A 20,627-nucleotide genomic window follows, 5' to 3' on the forward strand; every position below is an offset into this window, starting at 1 on the left:
TATACACTCAAAGATGTTGTTGTTTAAAAGGATAAGCAAAATCTAAACTTTAAAGAAAAACTGCTAGAACTATCTGTCTTTTTTCACATATTTAAGCTTAAGAATATCCAGGAACTTAAAAACAAAACTAATAAAAATACTGAATTTTTTTCAAAAAAGTTAATTTAAAATATAGTTTTTGTTTAACTGGACAAATTTACATGTTCAAGGGCCACATTTACATGCTCAAGAGCTGCAGCTTTTTATTTTGCTGGCCGCATTCCATTTAAATAAATAACATGCCCGCGGGCTGTAGATTTACACTTCAAGGGCCGCAGTTTGCCAACTCCTGCTCTAAGCTTTCAAATATAAGACAATGTAAATTGTTGTAAAAAATGTTATACACTTTATTCCCTTAATTTTTCTTTGAAAACTAGTTGCTAGTAAACCAAGATTCTAAACAATTAGAAGTTCAAGCCAATTAAAAAAAAAATACTCTATAACTGTAGCTTTGCCAGTTAGTACAAAAACATTTGGAAAGTTATTACTTAATGCAAATTTAGATATCTTTAAATCTAGGTATAAAAAAGTGAATAAATCATTTAAAAAAGACATATTATATAGCTGTTAGACTAATTTTTCATAACTTCAAAAATTTCTTTCAAAGTTTTTATAAAGTTAAACTAGTGCATAATTATTTTTAGCAAAAATAAAGCAACAAATTAAAGTATTTTTTGCACTTATTTTTGTCAAGGATTTTGGATTTTTTGGAAAACCTTAAAAGATTATGAAAAAGAATCCTATAAAACTAATCCAATAAAAACTTATAATGTAGTAGATTCTTTTACAGCTATTGGTCCACCCATCCTGTTTTGTATTTAACAGGGTAGCCAAAAATCCTGGGAAAACCTGGAGTTTGAGAAATTTTGAAAAATCCTAGAATTTTAAACAAAAATCACTTTAAAACCTGGAATTTTGAACAATTCTTATATTTTAACTAGTAAAATTTTAATTTGACACAAAAAATCTATCATTTAGATAAAAAAAAAGTTGTCATCATCAAAATTTATTTTGTTAAAAAACACAATTTAAGTAACTTAACAGTATCTTTTTAATGTTGTTATACAACTTAAAACAGCTTTTTTTTACCTTAAACTTGGCTTTAAACTCAAAACAGTGTACTTATAAAAATCTGAAAGACATTTCTCAAAAAAATTTGGTAACCCTGATTTAATAAAATTTTAGAAAATGTTTATTTAATATTTCTTTTTATAATAGTCCAGTAGATCATACTCTTAAAGTTTTTTATATATATTTACTTAAATCTTTAAGTTGTTACAACATAAAATTAGTTAAAATTTGAGGTAAAATTGCCAGTTTTTAATTTAAAACTAATTTTATTTTCCAATAAAAAATGCTTGGAGCAAAATCATTAAATTTAACTCTAAAATATGAATTGATACATTCTTGGTCTATATTAAAGTTTAAATTTTGATAAAAATATTAAAACTAACTTTTTACAAAATTAAGGCCATAGGGGGGGGGTCCGACTTTTTTTTTTTACAAAAAATAACTTTGGATTTTATATGAAAGCTTTAAATACAAACTACAAGTCTGTTTTTATAGAATTCAAAAATATAATTTAACTTTTGAGATATTTATTTTTTGTAAAAAGTTTCCGATACAAACGTATGGACCGCAAATTTTTGGGGTCAATTTTCTCGGAAATTTAAAAATTCACTAAAAACCTATCTCCTCCTTCATTTTTTGACCTAGAGACTTCAAATTTTCAGGAAATGTTCCTTTTAATATTTTGAAGAATCTGAATGTTGGAATTTTTGAAATTTTGAAAAATAAAAATTTTATCCACAAAATCTAAAAAAAAGGGTAGTTTTTTGATAATAATTTTTTTTTTACTCAAAATTAAAAAAATTCCTACAATATATCTCTTTAAAATTTAATGATACACATTCTGTAAAAAATTGAGAAAGATTACTCAAAAAATGAAGGAGGAGATAGATTTTTAGTGAAATAGTCTTTTTTCGCATTTTTAGTTTTCGCCTTCCATAAGGAACCTATTGAATGCCCTTTCTTTGATCGCTTATATCTCAAAAGTTACTTTGAGTTTTTTTAAGCGGTTAAAAGTGTCTGATAGCTCAGATTAAATTCTACAAAATACGATCAAGTTGTAAAAAACAAAGTGGACCCCCCTATGGCCTTAAATCCCATTCTACTTTATTCAGTTTAAATGTTTTAAGTATTATTGAAGGTTTTAAAGACTTTTTTATTTACAAAAAATTATGTTGTTAGTAGAATGTGTTAAAAAATTTCCATAAACTTCTTTAAATCTTAGAAAAGTAAAACATAACAATATGCTCTCATTTTCAGTAAATTAAGAAAAATGAACTTTTTTAGTAAGTAGAACTGCCTTGTTTAAAATGGTTTTGAAACAAAAATTATCAGCATCAAAGATAACGACTTGTCAAGAGGCTAACAAAAAAGCTGAACAAAATCCAATAACAACTTCTCTTACTGGATTTTCAACTGGGTATGCTTTTAAAGTGCTTTATACAATTATAATAATTAGGATTCTAAAAGTACGCTATAATCTAAGGTAAAAATATTGAGTGTTTTGAGTTTTTATAAACATTTTGTAAGAGAATAAGATTTATCATAAAATTTAAGGAAGTCTATTTTTATGAACTTTGGTTGTTTTATTTTTTTTATCTAACAATAACAAATTTAAATAGTATTCTTTTATTTAACTAATACATGTTTCTGTGTGTTATCAGAAACATTATCAGAAACATGTGTGACTTAAATAAAAAAAGAGTACTGTTTAAATTTGTAAATATTGTATATTTAAGTGAGCTTGTTTTGCTAGGATCTTTGTTAGCAAAACTTTTAATTTGGAATAGCCATTTTTTATTTTATTTTATTTAGTTTGTAATTGCTGGCTTTATTGAAAATTAAATTGAAGCTACAAAAGACCAAATAGTTAAAAAAATGCTTTATCAGACACAAAAATAGAACCAATGTTCTAATGGCCGAACACCGGGCCTATGTTAGAAATTATTTAGCTGAAGAAAGAAATAAAAAGCCTGTACTGCCCAGTAATAAGAACACTTGTCCAAGCAACACTAGTAATGCAACTCGAACTTCTCTAAATGGTTTTTCAAAAGGCTTTGTTGGCGCAGAATTTGAGAACAAGTTTGTTTTACTTAAAGTTGATTTGTAAGATAGTTTGCTTTCATATAGTTCAGTTTACAAAATATTAACTAATGTTTAAATGCATTTCTTTTAACTCAAACAAATCTTAGTTTTTAGTTTTATTTTTTGCGCTTTGATTGATTTTAATTCCATATATTTTATTTATGTTTTTGGAAGCTTTTTAGTTTCTAGTTAAGTCAATAAATTTTTTCAGAAGGAAGCACTACATAAAAGATCATTTTACTGAATTACAAAAGTATTCAAAACAGTATAATCATAAGTTTCTTGAACACAGGGTCAGATTTAATTTACTTTTTTTTAAAAAACAAATATGTTGTTTTATTGTGTAATAAAATAACTTAATAAGCTTATTCTGAATAAAAATGTTAGGTATTTTTTCATAAATTTTGCATATACTTATAAATTTGTACAAAATGTAAATTTTGCAAGTATAAATTTAAAGTTAAACGTGAGAAACTTACAACACATGCGATGTTGTAAATATTAATTTAAACTTATTTTAAGACATTCTAAAGTATTAAATTTTTAAATATTTAAAGCAAGTCAATCAAAGTTTTTTCTGGTACTCTTTTTTGTCAATATGTTCATCAACTAAATAAAAAAACATAAATGTTGTAAGTTTTAAAAGTAAAAATTAATGAATAAAAAAGGCTAGTGATAATTAAAAAAACACCTACTAGTTATTAAAAAAGTCTTATTTAAATTAATTTTCTAAGCATTTTTATTTTATATATATATAATTTATTTATATTTTTTTGTTGTCCTATATGTATAGTTAACTTAAACCTTGTTGAAACATGAGCACTTTTGCACAAATTTACACTTTTGCACGGCATATTAGTGCAAGTTTGTAACTTTATTTTGTTTGTTTATTTATTTTAAGTTTTTCCTTTTAATTTCCTATTTTTTACTATCAGTGTTATCTTTAACCCTTGACCCTCCATGTAAGACTCTTTGTGACTTGTATCATACTAAAACACCTGACTTTATATTATCAGGGTGACTATTTAACGTTGAATCCTAAAAAAACCTGAAATTTTAAGTTTTAGTAATACACAAAGAAAACTGTATATTATTTAGAATTTTATTTATTGTAAAAACGTTTAAAATACAACATTTACAGTTTTTTTCAGTAATTTAAACTAATTTTTTACCTTAAATTTTGTTTAATACCAATAAACAAGAAAAGTTTTGTTTTTAAACCTTTGAAGACAATCAGAAAAACTGAAAGAATTAAAAAATAAACAAAATGGGCTTAAAATAGGCATGGGCAACGTTTTTCAATAAACGGGCCGGATCCGTAAAAATTTAGTCTATTGCGGGCCGGAGCATTTTGAATTAGTGATTTACCGGATCCAGTATCAGGATCAAGCCGAATAATGACTTTTTAGATCCGAATTCTACTGGAAACTAATTTTAAGTCGAGATAAAGATACGGTCGGGTTCTAATGTAAATACAAGTTTCTGGTCCGGCCGGAATATAAGTTTATGGATACAGATGATCACTTTTTTAAATTCTACAAATTCAAAAAACTTTCTTAAGTTTGACAATTTAAGATGTAGATTAAGACATGTCATATTTTTAAATAATGTCTATAAATAGAATTGACATTATAATTGACAAAGGTACGTATGTAAAACATTGTACTTAAAAAAAAAACACTTTGCTTGGGGTAATTTTACAAAAAGATATTCCAACGAAGTTAGAACAACACAAAATATTAGGACAAAATGGTGTATTTATTAGTACACAGAAACTTATAAGGTAATATTTTAGCATGTTGTTGAAGTCAAATTCTTAAAGTTTTGTTTTGTCAAAACATGATACAAAGTTTTGTAAACATTTTGTAATATTGACCCTTTGCGGGCCTATAAATTTGCTCGCGGGTCGGTCATTTTCATTTGCGGGCCGGATCCCATCAAAGTTTAAAAAACGGTCGGGGGTCGGTCATTTTCACTCTGCGGGCCGGTTCCGGCCCGCGGGCCGTACGTTGCCCACCCCTAGCTTAAAAGGAGGGCCATTGACCATAAAAAATATTTTTTCTGAATAGAAAATCAAACTAAGTAGAAACATAGTTTAATAAAATTGGTTTTGTTACTTTTCTTCTTAAAGTAATTCAGAGATTATATCCAGTTTAAATCCAACCAGTTTTTTCATTTTACAGTGTAAAAACGACTCAAAATTCTCCATAGCTTCAATACTAAAAAAATTGCTTGCAGAAATTTACAGAAAAATACCTGAAATACTTATATATATTTGTTTACAATTTATTTCAGTAGTTTATTGTATACTGAATTGTAAGACAATAAAAGAAAAATTAAAAAATATATTTTACAAAAAAAAAAACGCAAATAGCCATCAAAGTATTTTTCGTGGATAAAACTAAAAAATAGATATACAGGGTTGCCACTCGGTCAGGAAATCAGGAAAAGTCAGGAAAAATTTTTTTAAATGACAAAAGTCAGGAAAAAATGGGGGGTTTTGAAAAAAAGTCAGGAAAAGTCAGGAAAGTTGATAAAATAAAATAAAATGTCAGATTTTTTCAGTTTAAATTTACAAAATTCCTTTTCCAAAGCCTTCAAATGGTAAAAATTAATTAAAAGTCTTTTAAAGTCAAAAATAAATTCTAAAATTTTCCTAGAAATTTACAAATTTTTAAAATTTTATTTCCAATGCCTTCATCTGGTATAAATTAGTAAAATATCCTTTATAAAACTGCAAAAATTTTCTATTAACATATTGAACAGCTTTATATAGTTTCAAGTGTTAGATTATGTATTTTAGAATAAGTTTAATTTAAGAGTTTTATTTAGAAAAGTCAGGAAAATTTTGGTAAAAAGTCAGGAAAAGTCAGGAAATTTTTCTTAGCTTGATCAGTGGCAACCATGGATATATGGTTATCGGTAATTTTTTTTGTAAATTTTTATATATTGTATATTTCTTTTCATATTTGATAAAAAAATTAAAAAATATCTGCAATAGGCATTTGAAATATTTAAATGTTGAAAATACTCTACACTGCCCTAACAACACCAATGGTTTTTCAGAAAGAATAGCAGTTTTTTCAAATATTCGAAAAGTTTTTACTTTTAAAAATTAACACTAAGCCAAAGAAAAGAAAAAAAACTAAAAAAAAGTATTTCTATAAAAGCTTTTAAGGTATTTTTAGCAGTTGCTGTAGACCTTAAATTTAGACAAAGTTTTAGGAATTTTCAAGTTATTTTTAAACTTCAAAACAGCAAAAAGATTCTAAGTTTAACCTTACGTAACCTTTAATATACTAAAATAAAAATTAAACCAAACTCATTTAAAAAAAAAAGAAACCCAGCTCTAAACAATTTAACAAAACACTTGGTTTAACTTTCTAGTCTTTAAAATGTTAAATGGCAGCTTGCCAGCCCACTGTGTTGCCACCCTGTGTTATAATTTAATGATTTTAAACTAATTTCTTCAAATTGGAATGCATTTCAATTGCTAATTTATTTTCACTATTAAGAAATACTAAGTTTCTGATTGTTTCTTTACCATTGAAAAAACCATTCAATTAGTAGTAAAAATAGATATTAAAAGTTATATTTTAGGAGTTATCTGGATACTAGTTTAGGAGTTTAGGTTAATGGTTGTTGAAACAGCTATACGTAACTATGCAAAAAATTATATTTATAAAAACATTGTATGTTATTATTTTATAAAAAAATATTTCATTGCTTACAAAAACTTTACTAATGTATACTTAGTTATATAAACTAGTAATTTCTTATTTTTTTGCTTTTGTTTGAAAAGTATAATAGTCTACTTAAAATTATATAAATAGCAGTTTTTTTAAATTGATTATTGTCATATATAATTTGTTGACTTATATTAGTTACAATCTATTCGAGGTTTGATGGATGTTGAAGTCAAACAAAATATTAAATACAAACAGGTTTAATAGTGTTCGTACGCATCAAGCTAAATCACTTATTTGGCAATATTGGTTTAAATGCTTTAAAGTTAGTTCTGAACTTTAAAAAGAGTTAAGAGTGTTTTTTTTTTAAATAGAATATTTAATTTTGATTTTATCTAATTAAGCATTTAGTTTTTATAGTCTTAATTTTAGTGAGATCGAAATACACTATAGAATGAATACTATTTTGTTTAAGCTATTTATGTTCCATCACAAATCCGTTGTTTGATTTCTTTTCATTGGTTCTTATAATATCTTGGTGATTTAAGCCAGTTGAGTAAGCTTTTCTAAACAATATTTTGTTTAGTGTAATGCGCCAACTAAATAAATAAACATTTGAAGTTGAAAAATAAAAAATATACCTAAGAGTCCTATTGTTTATGAGCTTCGCTGTTATAGCTTTACTAGTAGACTATGCCATTCAATTTTTAAAATTAAGCCTACATAGGAGACTAAAACATTGATTAAGAAATTTCTGTCTAAATTAGGGCATGTCAGGCTAAAGTTGCTAAATTTCGCATACAAACTTTATCGTAGCAATATACTGTAAATAATATGCTTTTCACCTTAGTATTTTTTCTAGAACTTAAATAACTTCTTTATAGTCTCACGAAAGTCCGTCCCCTGTAGAAAAAAACCATGGCACATCAGAAACGAAAATTTCTAGTCAAGATGAAGCTATTTGGTGTGTATTGTTTTTTTTTTCGATAATTTACATAAGTTTTGTTGTTTTAAACACTGAAGAAAAAACTGTGTTTTGTTCTATATATTTCTGACTAAAACTTATGTAGTTTTATGATTAATATTTGATATTAATACTAAAATTTTATTCTCAAGACTTTATTAGAAGTTTGTTTTTAACCTTTTTATTTTTTACTCTATAAAAAGATTTTTATAAAAAAATATGTTATGTAATTGGAGAAAATTAAACACTAGTATTTGTAACTTTAAAAAGCTAGTTGTTTTAAGTTGTTAGAAATGTACTTAAAAACGACATTTAATCCTAAAGATCTAGGCAACTAAAAAAAAAATCAGTATTTTAATATATTTTTTTTCATAACGTGGAAAGAAGACTGGTGGTTCACTTTCAATACTATAACAATAGTTTTGATTTTTCAACAAAAAAAAAATCAATTTTAATACATTGTTATATATTAATTAAATAAAGTTTTTACTGTTTAAATATTAATTTCATAAATCATTTTAGTATAGAAGTTTTTGTTATGTTTATACTTTACTTAAAAAGTTTAGTTTGTCCGAGTATAGAAGTTCTAAATTAAGTTCTAGAGATTTATTTTGAGAAACTACATAGGATTTTTTTAATAGATTTTAGAGTTGCATAATAGATTTATAATATATATATATACATTGATAATACGGTAGAAAAACAGGTAAACAAATCAATTTGATTTAGGACAAAAAAATATTAAAATATAAAACTTTAATAATTTTATAGCAATCCAGAAACAGTCAGTGCAGAAGACAATGTGAGTTTTAAAAGTTTTTCAAAAAATAAGCTAGTATACTCTTAGTTATCAAATTTTGTAGACTAATTTAAACAGTTTGTATTAATTTTTCAAACAAAAATATATATAGTTGTTTTAGTAAAAATAACAGCAATTTGATTTAAGACGGTTCGAATTTTTCTTACGGGTGCAAAATCGGACATTGCTCGGGCCCGTCATTCGCAGATTACGGCGCTCCGGTTGTTTGTGCGCTGAAAATAGATCAAGATCTGGTGACCGGATCGAAGGGACCGGGCAGAAGATGCGATGATTGCGTAATAATAAACTTTTTACATGACCGTCGTTAATTTCCCTGCTAAATTAATTTACTTCGAATTTTTATTTTATATTTAAAATGTTTGTAAAATTAGAGCTGCAAGCCTAATCTGCTTGAGCTGCATCTTAAACGTATTAAAGTTTTCAGTACAAAAACATGTTGTAAATCTGAATGCTGGAGCTGCATGAACTGTCAGCACCATGTGAATTACATCATGATCGTTGTTAAAAAATAACTACAACGTAAGAACAATAAGACAAGTTAAACTCGAGCAGGAGCAACTCAAGCAGGGACAACTCGAGCAGGAACAACACGAGCAGAAGAAACTTGAGTAGTGGAAACTCAAGAAGAGACAACTTGAGCAGGGGCAACTCGAGCAGGCGTAACTTGAGCATTGGCAACTCGAGTAGGGGCAACTCGAGCAGGAGTAACTCGAGAAGGGGAAACTCGAGCAGAAGCAACTAGAGCAGAGGCAACTCGAGCAGGTGAAATCGAACAGAGGCAACTCGAAAACAAGCAAGTCGAGCAGGGATAATTAGAGCAGGATCAGAGTAGATTTTATCCGATAAAAAGTAGTTGATATTTTTTATGAAATTGTATTTTTTCCATTTCTTAAGGGGCACTCGGGGATACATTTCAAAAACATAAATTTTTAAGTCATAAGGCTGTGTTGCTACTCTTCTTATTTTCTTTAAACAGTGGAGCATGGGCAAGTTGTTGCTAAACCGGGGGTTGAAATTTAAAGCCGATAGAATCTAATGGCCTGATGCGGAAACGAGGGCTGTGGGCTATCGATGTTGGTGGCCCAACATCTAAAGCCTCAGTTGGGTCAGGGTGACTTACTGTGGGCAGATAGTCAACCTGACCTTTTTGTTCATACTTCTCATTTATATTATTATAGTTGGACATAATAACTATACACTATTTAATGCTACTTTATATAAATCAGACAAGACAGTTTTGAGTGATGAATCTTTTATATAAAACACAACAAGAAATACAAGCATATACAAAATTATAAATTACTATTATAACACTTTAAAAGCTGTAAGCTATTTAAATCTATCAAAAGACTTAACAATAAACTAAAAATTAAATAAAACTTTTAGTAAACAAGAAACTGTAAAATATAAACTTGGCTTAAATATTTAAACAATTAAATACCAGTTGAAATATTCACTTTTAAAACAAAACAATACTTAAAATAAACAATTACAAAATAGTTCAATATGTGTTGTTGCTTCCAGCTGCACACCAAAACTAACTGACTGCTTACACATAAACTGCCTGTCACGCCTTGACGCCCCGTTGCATCAGTATTTAGTTTCAACATTACATCAGATGACTCTCATTGGCTCGTGCATTGAAGCGTATCTGACTCTCTAACACAATGACAATGCAAGGAATTTTGCACTGTCATTACAGGGCTGCAAGCAAATTGGGCGCTTCTCTTAGCTTACTGGTTGTCTTTGTTGTGAATTTCTTCAACTAGTTTTGGTGCCTGGGCCAAATTGAAGTTTTTTTTTTGCTGTTTAATTAGGTAAGCTTTTTTAATCGAATTTATTAAACCATGTATCAACAAAGTTTAATTAAAAATCTTTAATTTTAAGTAAATATTTCTATTTACATAAAAACTTTTATATAAATAAAATATTTTTGATGTTTATTTTTAAAGATTTTTTGAAATCTAAATAAAGAATATCAAATTGCTTATTTTCAACTTCTAATACTTATTTTCCACAACTTGAAACTTAATATCTCTTAAAAACATTAAAGTCAAAAGTAAACAAATGTTTCGATGTTTATACTTTTAGTTAGAAAATCTATTAGGTAAATACATCAGAATTTTTTAAAAGCAAGTAGTTCTTTCAAAAAAGTTTAGTACATATTGTTTACTTTTCATTATCTAGTAAACTTTTTAAAAGCTAAAATTTGAAATAAAACTAATGACCGTTTATTAACTTTTTTTTGCAAATACATATTTATTTTAGTTTTGTTAATGAACAAAAAAACAAATAATTATAATTTTTAATATCACTTATTTTTCTGCTTGAACTTTACTATCTATATCACAAAACTTAAACGACTTCTTTATTTATCATCGTTTAGCATAAAAACACTTATAAAGAAAACTCAAACCTGCCAGGATTTTTGTATTATAAAAAATATATATTAAAACAACAGTTTAAAATTAAATTTCGGGCAGTTAAAGTTCCGACAATTCAAATTCTTAAATAAATGTTCAAAGGGCCACTACTGAAAAATTTTTATGCATTGGAGAAAAAAATTTATTGCGTATGTAGGTCTCACTAATGCCTCCAAACACTTATTTTGTGTTTGAAAAATAGTGTTTTTTATAAAAGATTTTAAAAAGTTTCTTGAATTTCTATGTTTGAAAACTTATTTTAGCCATATATTAAAAAAAAATTAGTTAAAGAAAAGTGTTTGTAGGTATTAATTAGACTAACATATACTAAACTACTGTAGCAAAAAAGTAGGAGCGCTTCACGATTTTGCGTGTCATCCTTCCGCAGTGGCCATGCTAATCTTCTCTGTATGGTTCCAGTTTTAGTAATTCTTTCGCAATATCAACAAAATACCACTTAGGAGTTAATACTGTTGAAAAAAGTCGCATACATTTCAGAAAATATTCAAATATAAAAAATAAAAAATAATCAAAAACAATTAAAAGCATTAAAAATATTTTTAAAATTACTAAAAATTAAATATAGGGGAATAAAATTAAAAATGTAACAATCTTCACGAGATAAATATTATTGTTTAGTTTTAAAAAGGTTAGAAGTAATTAGATAGTTTTGTTAGCTACACTGTTGTAACCAATTACATCAATAAATAATTTAAATATTTTTGATGCAAATACAAGAGCTAAATTTATTAAATTTTCAAAAAAGTCTCATTCTTGAATTATTACTAAAATTTATAAAAGTCACCTTAAAGCATAAAATTTTAAGTACATTTATAATCAAAGTCCAAAAAAAGTTAAGTAAGGTGTTTTTTTGGTATATAAAATAACTTAGACAAAACTTAAGATTCGTTTTAGATTTTTAGTAATGCGTTAAATTTGAAATTTGTGAGAAAAAAAACTATATTTAATTTTCTTTATTCACACCTCATATAAAAATTTTAGTATTTTTTGTTTTAAAAAATATCTTTAAAGAGTTATTTTCACGTTACTAGCTATCTAAAAAAATAAAAAATCTTTTAAACAAAATAATAAACAAATGAAAAAAAACTATAAAACACAATAAAATTTTCAAAACTAGACTTTATTAACCAAACATTTCCAAAAAGCAATATAACTTTTGTAAAAAATTTCAAATAATATAGTTTTATGTTTTGTAAAATTTTCCTTTAAAAAAATTTTATAGAAAAAAGCTTAAATGTTAAAACATATCTATCAATACTAGCTTGTATTTTTAGCTTTTGAATAAAACAAATCGAAATATCTAAGAAGTTCAGATTCTGAAATTGAAATAAATAAGTTGGGGTGACGTGTTTTTATTAATTTAATAATTCTTTTCAATACAGACTACTTTATAAAATACTTTTCTCTCGTTTTACCGCTCTACCTTATTATGACGTCACTTTACTTAACACGCAGCTGATAAAACACAGTGAGTTAAATATATAGAGGTCGATGCTGATAACGTAAAACTTACTTGACGATGGCTTAACTGTGATCAGGCAGGCAGTTAGTCCAGGGCGAGGTTTTATCATTGCACATCGATATAATTGACCCTTGCGATTGTTCAAAATTGAGCAATTCGGTCGTACAATTTCTGACAGTGGGTTGGCTGCGTTCGCGCGCCTCCCGCACAAATCTTAAGGCAAAATAATTTATTGGTGTTTTTGACTATTATTACTTTTTAAGTTAGACCTATAAAAATGGTATGTACGAGGTATTTGAATTTATGCCTGTAGTATTTTTACTTTTTAATAGAAATAATGTTAATTTTCCAAAATCATTTCAAGTTTTAAATAAATTAATTTATGCGTATAGTCAACTCAAAATTTTTAAGCTTTATACGATTAAGTACATACTAGATGAGTTGTAAAAATAGGAAAGTGTTAAAGTCTTAAAAGTGGGTAGCTGTCAAGTTTGCACGAGCGTACAAAGTTGCATGAGTGGAAAATATTGCATGAGTGGACAAAATTGCACGAAGATTTGCACGAGTCAAATTTTCCAAATCTTCTAACAATATTGATTTTATTTTTTTAGTCTATTTTTTACTATCACTATTAACCCTTACCCCCGGTCGGAAGCTTTTTTTTTAATTACTATTATTATTGTTATTATATAATTAATTATTTTTTTTATAATTTTAATTAGTTTTTTTTCTTTTTTTTTACTATCACTGTTACCCGTAACCCTTACCCTCGGTAAGTATTTTTTTTTTCTTTTTGTTTTTTTGTTAATTAATCTTTTATTTTTTTCCTGTTTTTGTTTTTACTTTTTTTTTCTGTTTATTTTTACTCTCGTGCAAAAATGTAATTCGTGCAAAATTGACCCCTGGTGCAAAATCGTCTTCGTTCACTTTTGTTCCTTTCGTGCAAATTTGTCTTCGTGCAAAAGTATCTTCGTGCAGTTTTGAGCACTCGTGCAAATTTGTTCTCGTGCAATTTAGTCTCCGCGTGCAATTTAGTAACCTCGTGCAATTTTGTCTTCGTGCAATTTTGACCCGCTCCCCTCAAAAGTTTTATGTAATAAAGTATGCGTACCATGTTGCATTGTGTAGTTATACAACGAACTTTAATATTCTCTTCTATTTTTGTAGTAAACTTTCTTTTATTGTGACGTCATAACAGTTCTCCTTCTAATCATGATTTCGTGTCTATTGGTTGGATAGCAGCTGATGGCTGCAAAATTAAACTTACCTGACGGGAGTCTTAACAGCGATCAGGCAGGCTGTTGACTCAGAGTGAGGTTTCATCATTGCACATTGATGAGACTGACCTCTGCGATTGTTCCAAATGTGAACAACTCGGCCGTACAATTTCTCCCACGGGGAACTTGCGTTCGCGCAGTCCCCTCTATTTAACAAAAGTCACACCCATTTGTTTTAAAAAATTTTTAGTTGATTACTTAAATGTGCTTTTTGATCAACTAGAAAATATTTGTTGTAAGTACTAAAAACCATCTTAAAACTTAAAAAAGAATTAAGTACAAAACAAATAAATTTCTACAAAATGTATATAAGCTTTTGTAAAATTTGGTTATTTAAACATAGTTCAGCAACCATATGGTAAATTAATTGTTTTAGAGCATTAAGTATACAAGGCGGTAAAAATAAATTAATTCATTTACCACAATTAATTACGAAAATAATCTCAAAAAGTAAAACAAAATGTTCTTGCCCTTGGGCTGGGACCTAGGATCTTTCGCGTTGAAGGTAAATGCGAAAACACGTTGATCAATTATAAAACATGAAATATATGGGAACGGGTCTAAATTGCACGAAGACAAAAATGCGCGAGTGCACAAAATTGCACGAAACCAAATTTGCACAACGCCAAAATTGCACAAGGGCACAAAATTGCACGAGGGAACAAAATTGCACTGTCGCTATCCTGGCTTCTACTTATACACTATTATGGGCCTGGTTTATAACGCAACGTGCGCTCTAACTTGTAGAGTAGATGCCCCAAGATAACGCCTAAATTATAGTTGACTTAAATAAACTATTATGACTTACTTACTATTTACTAAAGGTTTAATAAATCAGTTACTCATACTAATCTAAACTTAGTTCGAATCTGTGATAATAATTATATTTACAATGAATTTGAGAAACGAAAAGATGATAAAATACTGCACAACATTACACTAATAAATCAAATTATCCATTCTTTTAAAAGACGACAATACTCGAATCAAAGAAACAAAAAACTAAACGTTTAAATCAAACTCAAAAAGTGTTCTAAAGTCGAAACTAACTCGACAACAAGATTGAAACCATTAAAACTTAAGTGCAGCGAAAAGCTGCACTGACTTAAGTTTGCTAAAGTAGAAACTAAAAGAAGTCTAAATCACGCGAGATTGTTGAATTTATACTCGCTTGAGAGAAAAGAAGAAAGTAAAAAAGAGACAATTACCACTAGAGTTGCACAGCACGAAGACGATTTTGCACCAAGGGTCAATTTTGAAGGAGTTACATTTTTGCACGTAAGTAAAATAAAGAAAAAAATAAACAGAAAAAAAAACTATAAAATAATTTAATAAAAAATAAATAAAAGTTACTGACCGAGGGTAAGGGTTAGGGGTAACAGTGATAGTAAAATAAAAATTAAAAAAAAACTAATATAAAAAAGAAAAAATTAAGAAAATTAAAAAATTAAAATAAAATAAATATTTTTTTATTATAAAAACTTACCGACCGAGGGTAAGGGTTAGTGGTAACAGTGATAGAAAAAAAAACTAAATTAAAAAAAAATCTAACACGTGGAAAAATGTCTCCGTGCAAAATCTTCTGCTCGTGCAAAAGTATCTTTGCGCAAAAATGACCCTTCGTGCAAAAGTATCTTCATGCATTTTTTTTTCCTCGTGCATTTTTATACGCTCGTGCAATTTAGACAGCTACCCAAAATATATATCTGCTAAAATTTAGAAAATTGAGATCATGGAAATCTATGTAACTTGATTGTGGTCGTGATAACCGTTATTTTCAGAAACTTGTATTATAAAATAACAATAGTAAACATTACAAACTACTACAAAAAAATGTTTGTATTACGACGTATTAAATACTTTGAAAAGCTGAAATCATATAGGAGTTCCCATTTTAACTAAGAACTGTATAAAGTTTGTTTTACATTTAAACGTACTGCTCGCGGGCACGTGTCGTTAATTTTTAGCTTTAAAACTTTTAATCCTGTGGAAACAAAATAGAGCTTTTTAATGGGCGTATAATTTCGGTTTCAGTACAAATTAGTATTTGTTAGATGATTATTTTATTGCAATTTCGCTTTTAAATAGCTCTCTTTAGGTTTTAAAATAATTATTTTATTACTTGTCCCGCTAAAACTGTTGCTTAACAAGTCCGGCAAGAGAAAAACTAAATTCTAGTAGATCGAGCCGAATAGAAAATGTTTGCAACGGCATTTTTAAGAAACAAAAGGACTTTCTTTAGAACAAAAAAAATATTAGTATAACTAAAAGAACAGAAGATAAAATCAATGTTGAAATTGGACAAATTTAGTAAAACCGCAAAAATTTTTAATGATTAAAAAGCATGTATTTATTGTTTCTATTGTTAACTGTTTCTATCATTAGAAAATATAGTCAAATTTAACAAGAAACATAATATACTCAGTGCAAAAGATACTCATAGTCTTGATTCTAGAAAAATTCATTAAATACGCAGTTATTCTAAATAAAAACAAATAAGAAATAAAAACCACAATGATATTAATTATGGTCAACAAACCTGATGAAAAAAAAAATTCGATCATTAAGCTTCACATCTATAGTTTTTTTATATTTTTCGAGCTATATATAATATCATAGGATCATAAGAAAAGGCACTTAAATTAAAACACTTGAAAAGTTACACAACTCATAAACAATTAAGCAGAAAAAATTATAATTATATATCTGCTTAAAGCTAATACTCGGAAATGCTAATTTGTTTTTATGTTAATAAAGATAAATTTTTATTTGCAATAAGTTTTTTTTTATAAATACAATAGTATATTTTCTTATAATTCAAGCAACTTCTTGTAAAAAATTGAAGTCAAAAGCTTAAAAATAAAGGAAAATGTAGATATTTTATTAATTTAGATTGACAGTGAAATAATTGCAGTTCATATGTTTGTACAGGAAACTTTTTACAAAAAATACTATATCTTCAAAATTAATACAACATTACAACAACCCTACAAAATTATATTAATTGATCAGTTTCAAAGTCTATCCTCCTATGTCTGTACATTTGTAAAAAAAATAACCTTTACCTTGCTAAGCCCTTAACTCTTGATGTTTTTCCTAACTTTTTAAGTTTCCATTGTATTGTGGTTGTAACTATTTGATTTGTTGTAAATAGTTTTTTAAATAAATCAAAAAAAAAATTTCAACGGTCATACAGTTACAAACACACAACCAACAATATTTTGTATCCAAAAGTAGAAAGAAGTTGCTTATTTCTTTTGAGAAAAAGTATTTTTTACTTAAAATAATAAGCAAATTTTACCAGAGAAAAGATTAGTATTAAGTTCATATTGAACTCAGAAAATTTTAAATTCTGGAGGACAAAAAAGATAAAAAAAAAAGCTTTTGAATTTTTTTGTATGGTCCTACCCTATATAGAACCTATTGGACTGTTTTTCTTTGTACATACCTTAATATCAAAAGGGAATTGAGAATTTTAAAAAATTTGAAAAGCAACTGCTAGCTAAGTCAAAGATCAACTTGAAAAAATAAGGCACACCAACTCTTACCCCCTATGCCATTAAAAGTAGCATTTACTTTTTTTTGTTGATATTAGTTTCAGTGTAGTTTGAAGTATATTTCACTTTAATGATTGCATAATAATAAAATTTATTTAATTATTTTGTACAATTTATAATCAATTGTTCTATGTTATAAGAGCTTATTTAAAACCTTTAAGGGGGGAGGGGGTAAACCACCTTTCAGGAAATGTTCCTTTAAATATTTAGAACATTTTGATAGAACAAAATTCTAAAAAGTTAAAAAATAAAAATTTTATAACAAAAAAACTCTTGAGCAATTAATCTGGTATATTTTATCTTATTATTTTTAAATAAGTTGAGAACTATTTTTGTTCAGTTCAGAACTTCAAACTTGTTTTGCTTTATAATATCTTCCATGTTCTGTTTAACTCTTATTTTTCAAATTTAAATTGCAAATAAAGGTCCCTTAAAAAGTTAAACTTAGTTTTGCAAATAAAAATCTTGAATAATTAATCTTGTATATTTGTCTCCTTATATTTAAAAAAGTTGAGAACTATTTTTGTTCAATTAAGAACCACAAATATAAATCTATTACAGAAATACAAGTATTATATGCTTCAAAATTTTTTAAATATATTTGAAAGTTATAAATTGTTTTGGTTTTATTTAAGATGACCTATAAATATATTTAAATTAGTATTTAATAAACCTGTAAAATAATATGACCATATAATATAAAGATAAAAAAAATATTTTGATAAATACAAAATAAGTTTACTTTCAATCTAAAAAAAATTAATTAACAATTAATGCTTTTTAATTTATATTCTTATGATTATAAATAACTAATTTTTTTTGATTAAATAATAGTCCATTATAACTTCAAATAAAAATGTTCCCTTGGGAGGCTTTGAACTCGGGTCTGAAGTTTTGTAATTATTAGTGTGACGACTTTAGTCTTTCGGCTATCAAGTTTGACTGAGTACACCGATTCAGGGTTTATATATTTCACATATTTTACTTTTAACCAAAAATTAGTTATTGCATACACAACTATTAATTTAATAATTTATAACTTACAAAACAGTAAATAGTTTTTTGCAACACTACAATATATGTACATTATTAAAACTGATTAGTAAACAAAAAAAAATTGTGATACACCATAAAAATAATACGAGAAACAAACAATACAACTAGCAGTAAATTTCACGAACCTTATATAAGTATTAATTTCTTTGACTTAAGGTGTCATGAAGAAATATAAAGTTAATATTATAACTTAAACCTACAAAAAGTTAAAATCTGCCACTTACAAGCTCTATATCTGTTTATAAGTTTTGAGTACAAATAGATTACTCCATTCTTAGTTTCAATTATTTGTTTTTACATTTACTTATTAATCATAAACTTAAAGAGTTTTTCTTTCCACTCAGCTTAAATTTATAATTTATTCTGTAAAAACACCGTAAATATTATTACTCTTTTTGGTTAATAATCTAATTTTATGTAAAAAAAATAATATACAGTTACTAAATAAGTTTTGTTAAATGCAATTTGGTTGATTTAATAAAGTAAAATATAATGTTAAAGTTCATTGTTAGATTGCATTTATCAAAACTAACTCATGTATAGTATTTTACCGTAGGCATTGCGTGTTTAATGATATTAATGTTCTCAAAAACTTTAATGAGTTGTAAATACATTTCGACAGTCTTATTAATTGAATAGAAACAATTAATAAAAGATATAAGTTGAAGGAAATCGATTCAGGATTTAAATTCGTTTTTATTAAATGATAGTTTGTTTTTAGCTTTAATTGATTAAGTTTTCAAAATCATAGTTTAGATACGGATTCTAATAATATCAACAACCTGTCAATAAAACACAATTTTAACAAAAACTAGAAAAGTCTACTCAGATCATATGTATTTAGCCTTTTTAGATACTTTAACAATTTATTAAATGAAATACTGTTATGTATAAAAGTTTCATTATTTAATTTTTTATAATAAAGTGTGTAGTCTTATAAAATTTTTTAGTCATAGTTCAAATTAAATTAAAAGTTTATTTGTTTTATTTTGAGCTTTATTTCGCACGATTATTTAAAAAATTAAATCTTATTGACAAAAATTTGTTATACAGTTAAAAATAATACATTTTTTACAAAACTAATATATTTTTAGTTATTCAAGAAAGTATTAAAAAAAAAAAAATTTACGAATTATTAATATTATAAATAAGTTATTAGTGTATTAGTCATAAATTGTTTTAGTTTTTAATGAGAAAAATTAAAGTCTTAATTACATTAATAAATGTTAGGTAAAAAGGATGAAAATAATTCTTTTTTTCATGATTCAATGTATTTTCTTCTAGAAATAAAACAACGCTAAAGAATATATAACTGTTCAAAAATATTGGTTAAATCGTTTGCTAATAAAAGATCCTAGTGAAGTATCTTCACTGGAATATAAATAAAAACAAATTATACAGTAATCTTCCTTTTTTCTACCAACATATGTTTCTTAAAGAATATATACATTTTTAGTACATTAAATATAACGAAAAACTAGCAATAAACTGTAATTATAGTGAAAAAATAAAAAAAATCATGTTATAATTTTGGACAAAACTTAAAAATAGTTAATTTCAAATTAGTTACTTATTTAATTATTGGCTAATATACCTTTGTAAGTTTGAAATTTAACGATCTTTTATTATTGACTTTCTTTTTTGTGTTGCTTAATTTACTTGTTAGCTTACATATTGTCTTTGATTATTTTTTGTTGAACTTTGAAAGTTAGTATTTTATAGTCTTTTTTATACTCAGTGAGCCATAAAAAACAGGTCCGTTTTTGCAGAAATAGTACACCTATTTGGCAAGACACCCCTAAATATATGTAGTTGAAAATTTTTGAACAGACAGCAAGGAGTTACCATTTGCATATAACGTAATATTGTCAATCAATCATGATGCAGGATGACGGAGACGTTACTACGTCACCTACTGGCTCCTGTTGCTAACAGTATGGTTGAAAATACAGTACTAAATTTTTAACTAAATATTTTCTATGTACGTTGTTCTTTTTTTTTAATAGTTGTAACATACGAGGTTTAAACTGACTTTAGCTTAAGACAAAAGATAAAGCGATATTTGTCAAAAAGTTTCATTACTTTATCATTAAACAACTAATTTGGAATAAAGACCATTTGATTTTATAAGTAGTTCTGTAAGTTTTTTTATATTTTTTGTTTTATCAA

General features: G+C 26.4%; 3 non-coding genes across 3 annotated transcripts; 2 read left to right on the top strand and 1 right to left on the bottom strand.

Annotated features, from left to right (window-relative positions):
• Positions 1–11,428: 11,428 nt before the first annotated feature.
• Positions 11,429–11,536, bottom strand: LOC145837320 (U6 spliceosomal RNA). Its single transcript, XR_014369958.1, has one exon. It is a non-coding gene; the product is annotated as a U6 spliceosomal RNA (small nuclear RNA).
• Positions 11,537–12,611: 1,075 nt separating this feature from the next.
• On the top strand, positions 12,612–12,775 carry LOC145837346 (U1 spliceosomal RNA). Its single transcript, XR_014369981.1, has one exon. It is a non-coding gene; the product is annotated as a U1 spliceosomal RNA (small nuclear RNA).
• Positions 12,776–13,827: 1,052 nt separating this feature from the next.
• On the top strand, positions 13,828–13,991 carry LOC145837361 (U1 spliceosomal RNA). Its single transcript, XR_014369995.1, has one exon. It is a non-coding gene; the product is annotated as a U1 spliceosomal RNA (small nuclear RNA).
• Positions 13,992–20,627: the final 6,636 nt, after the last annotated feature.

Source organism: Thalia democratica, chromosome 5, assembly GCF_965202585.1.
Source record: "Thalia democratica chromosome 5, ktThaDemo2.hap1.1, whole genome shotgun sequence".
Taxonomy (NCBI): Eukaryota; Metazoa; Chordata; class Thaliacea; order Salpida; family Salpidae; genus Thalia; species Thalia democratica.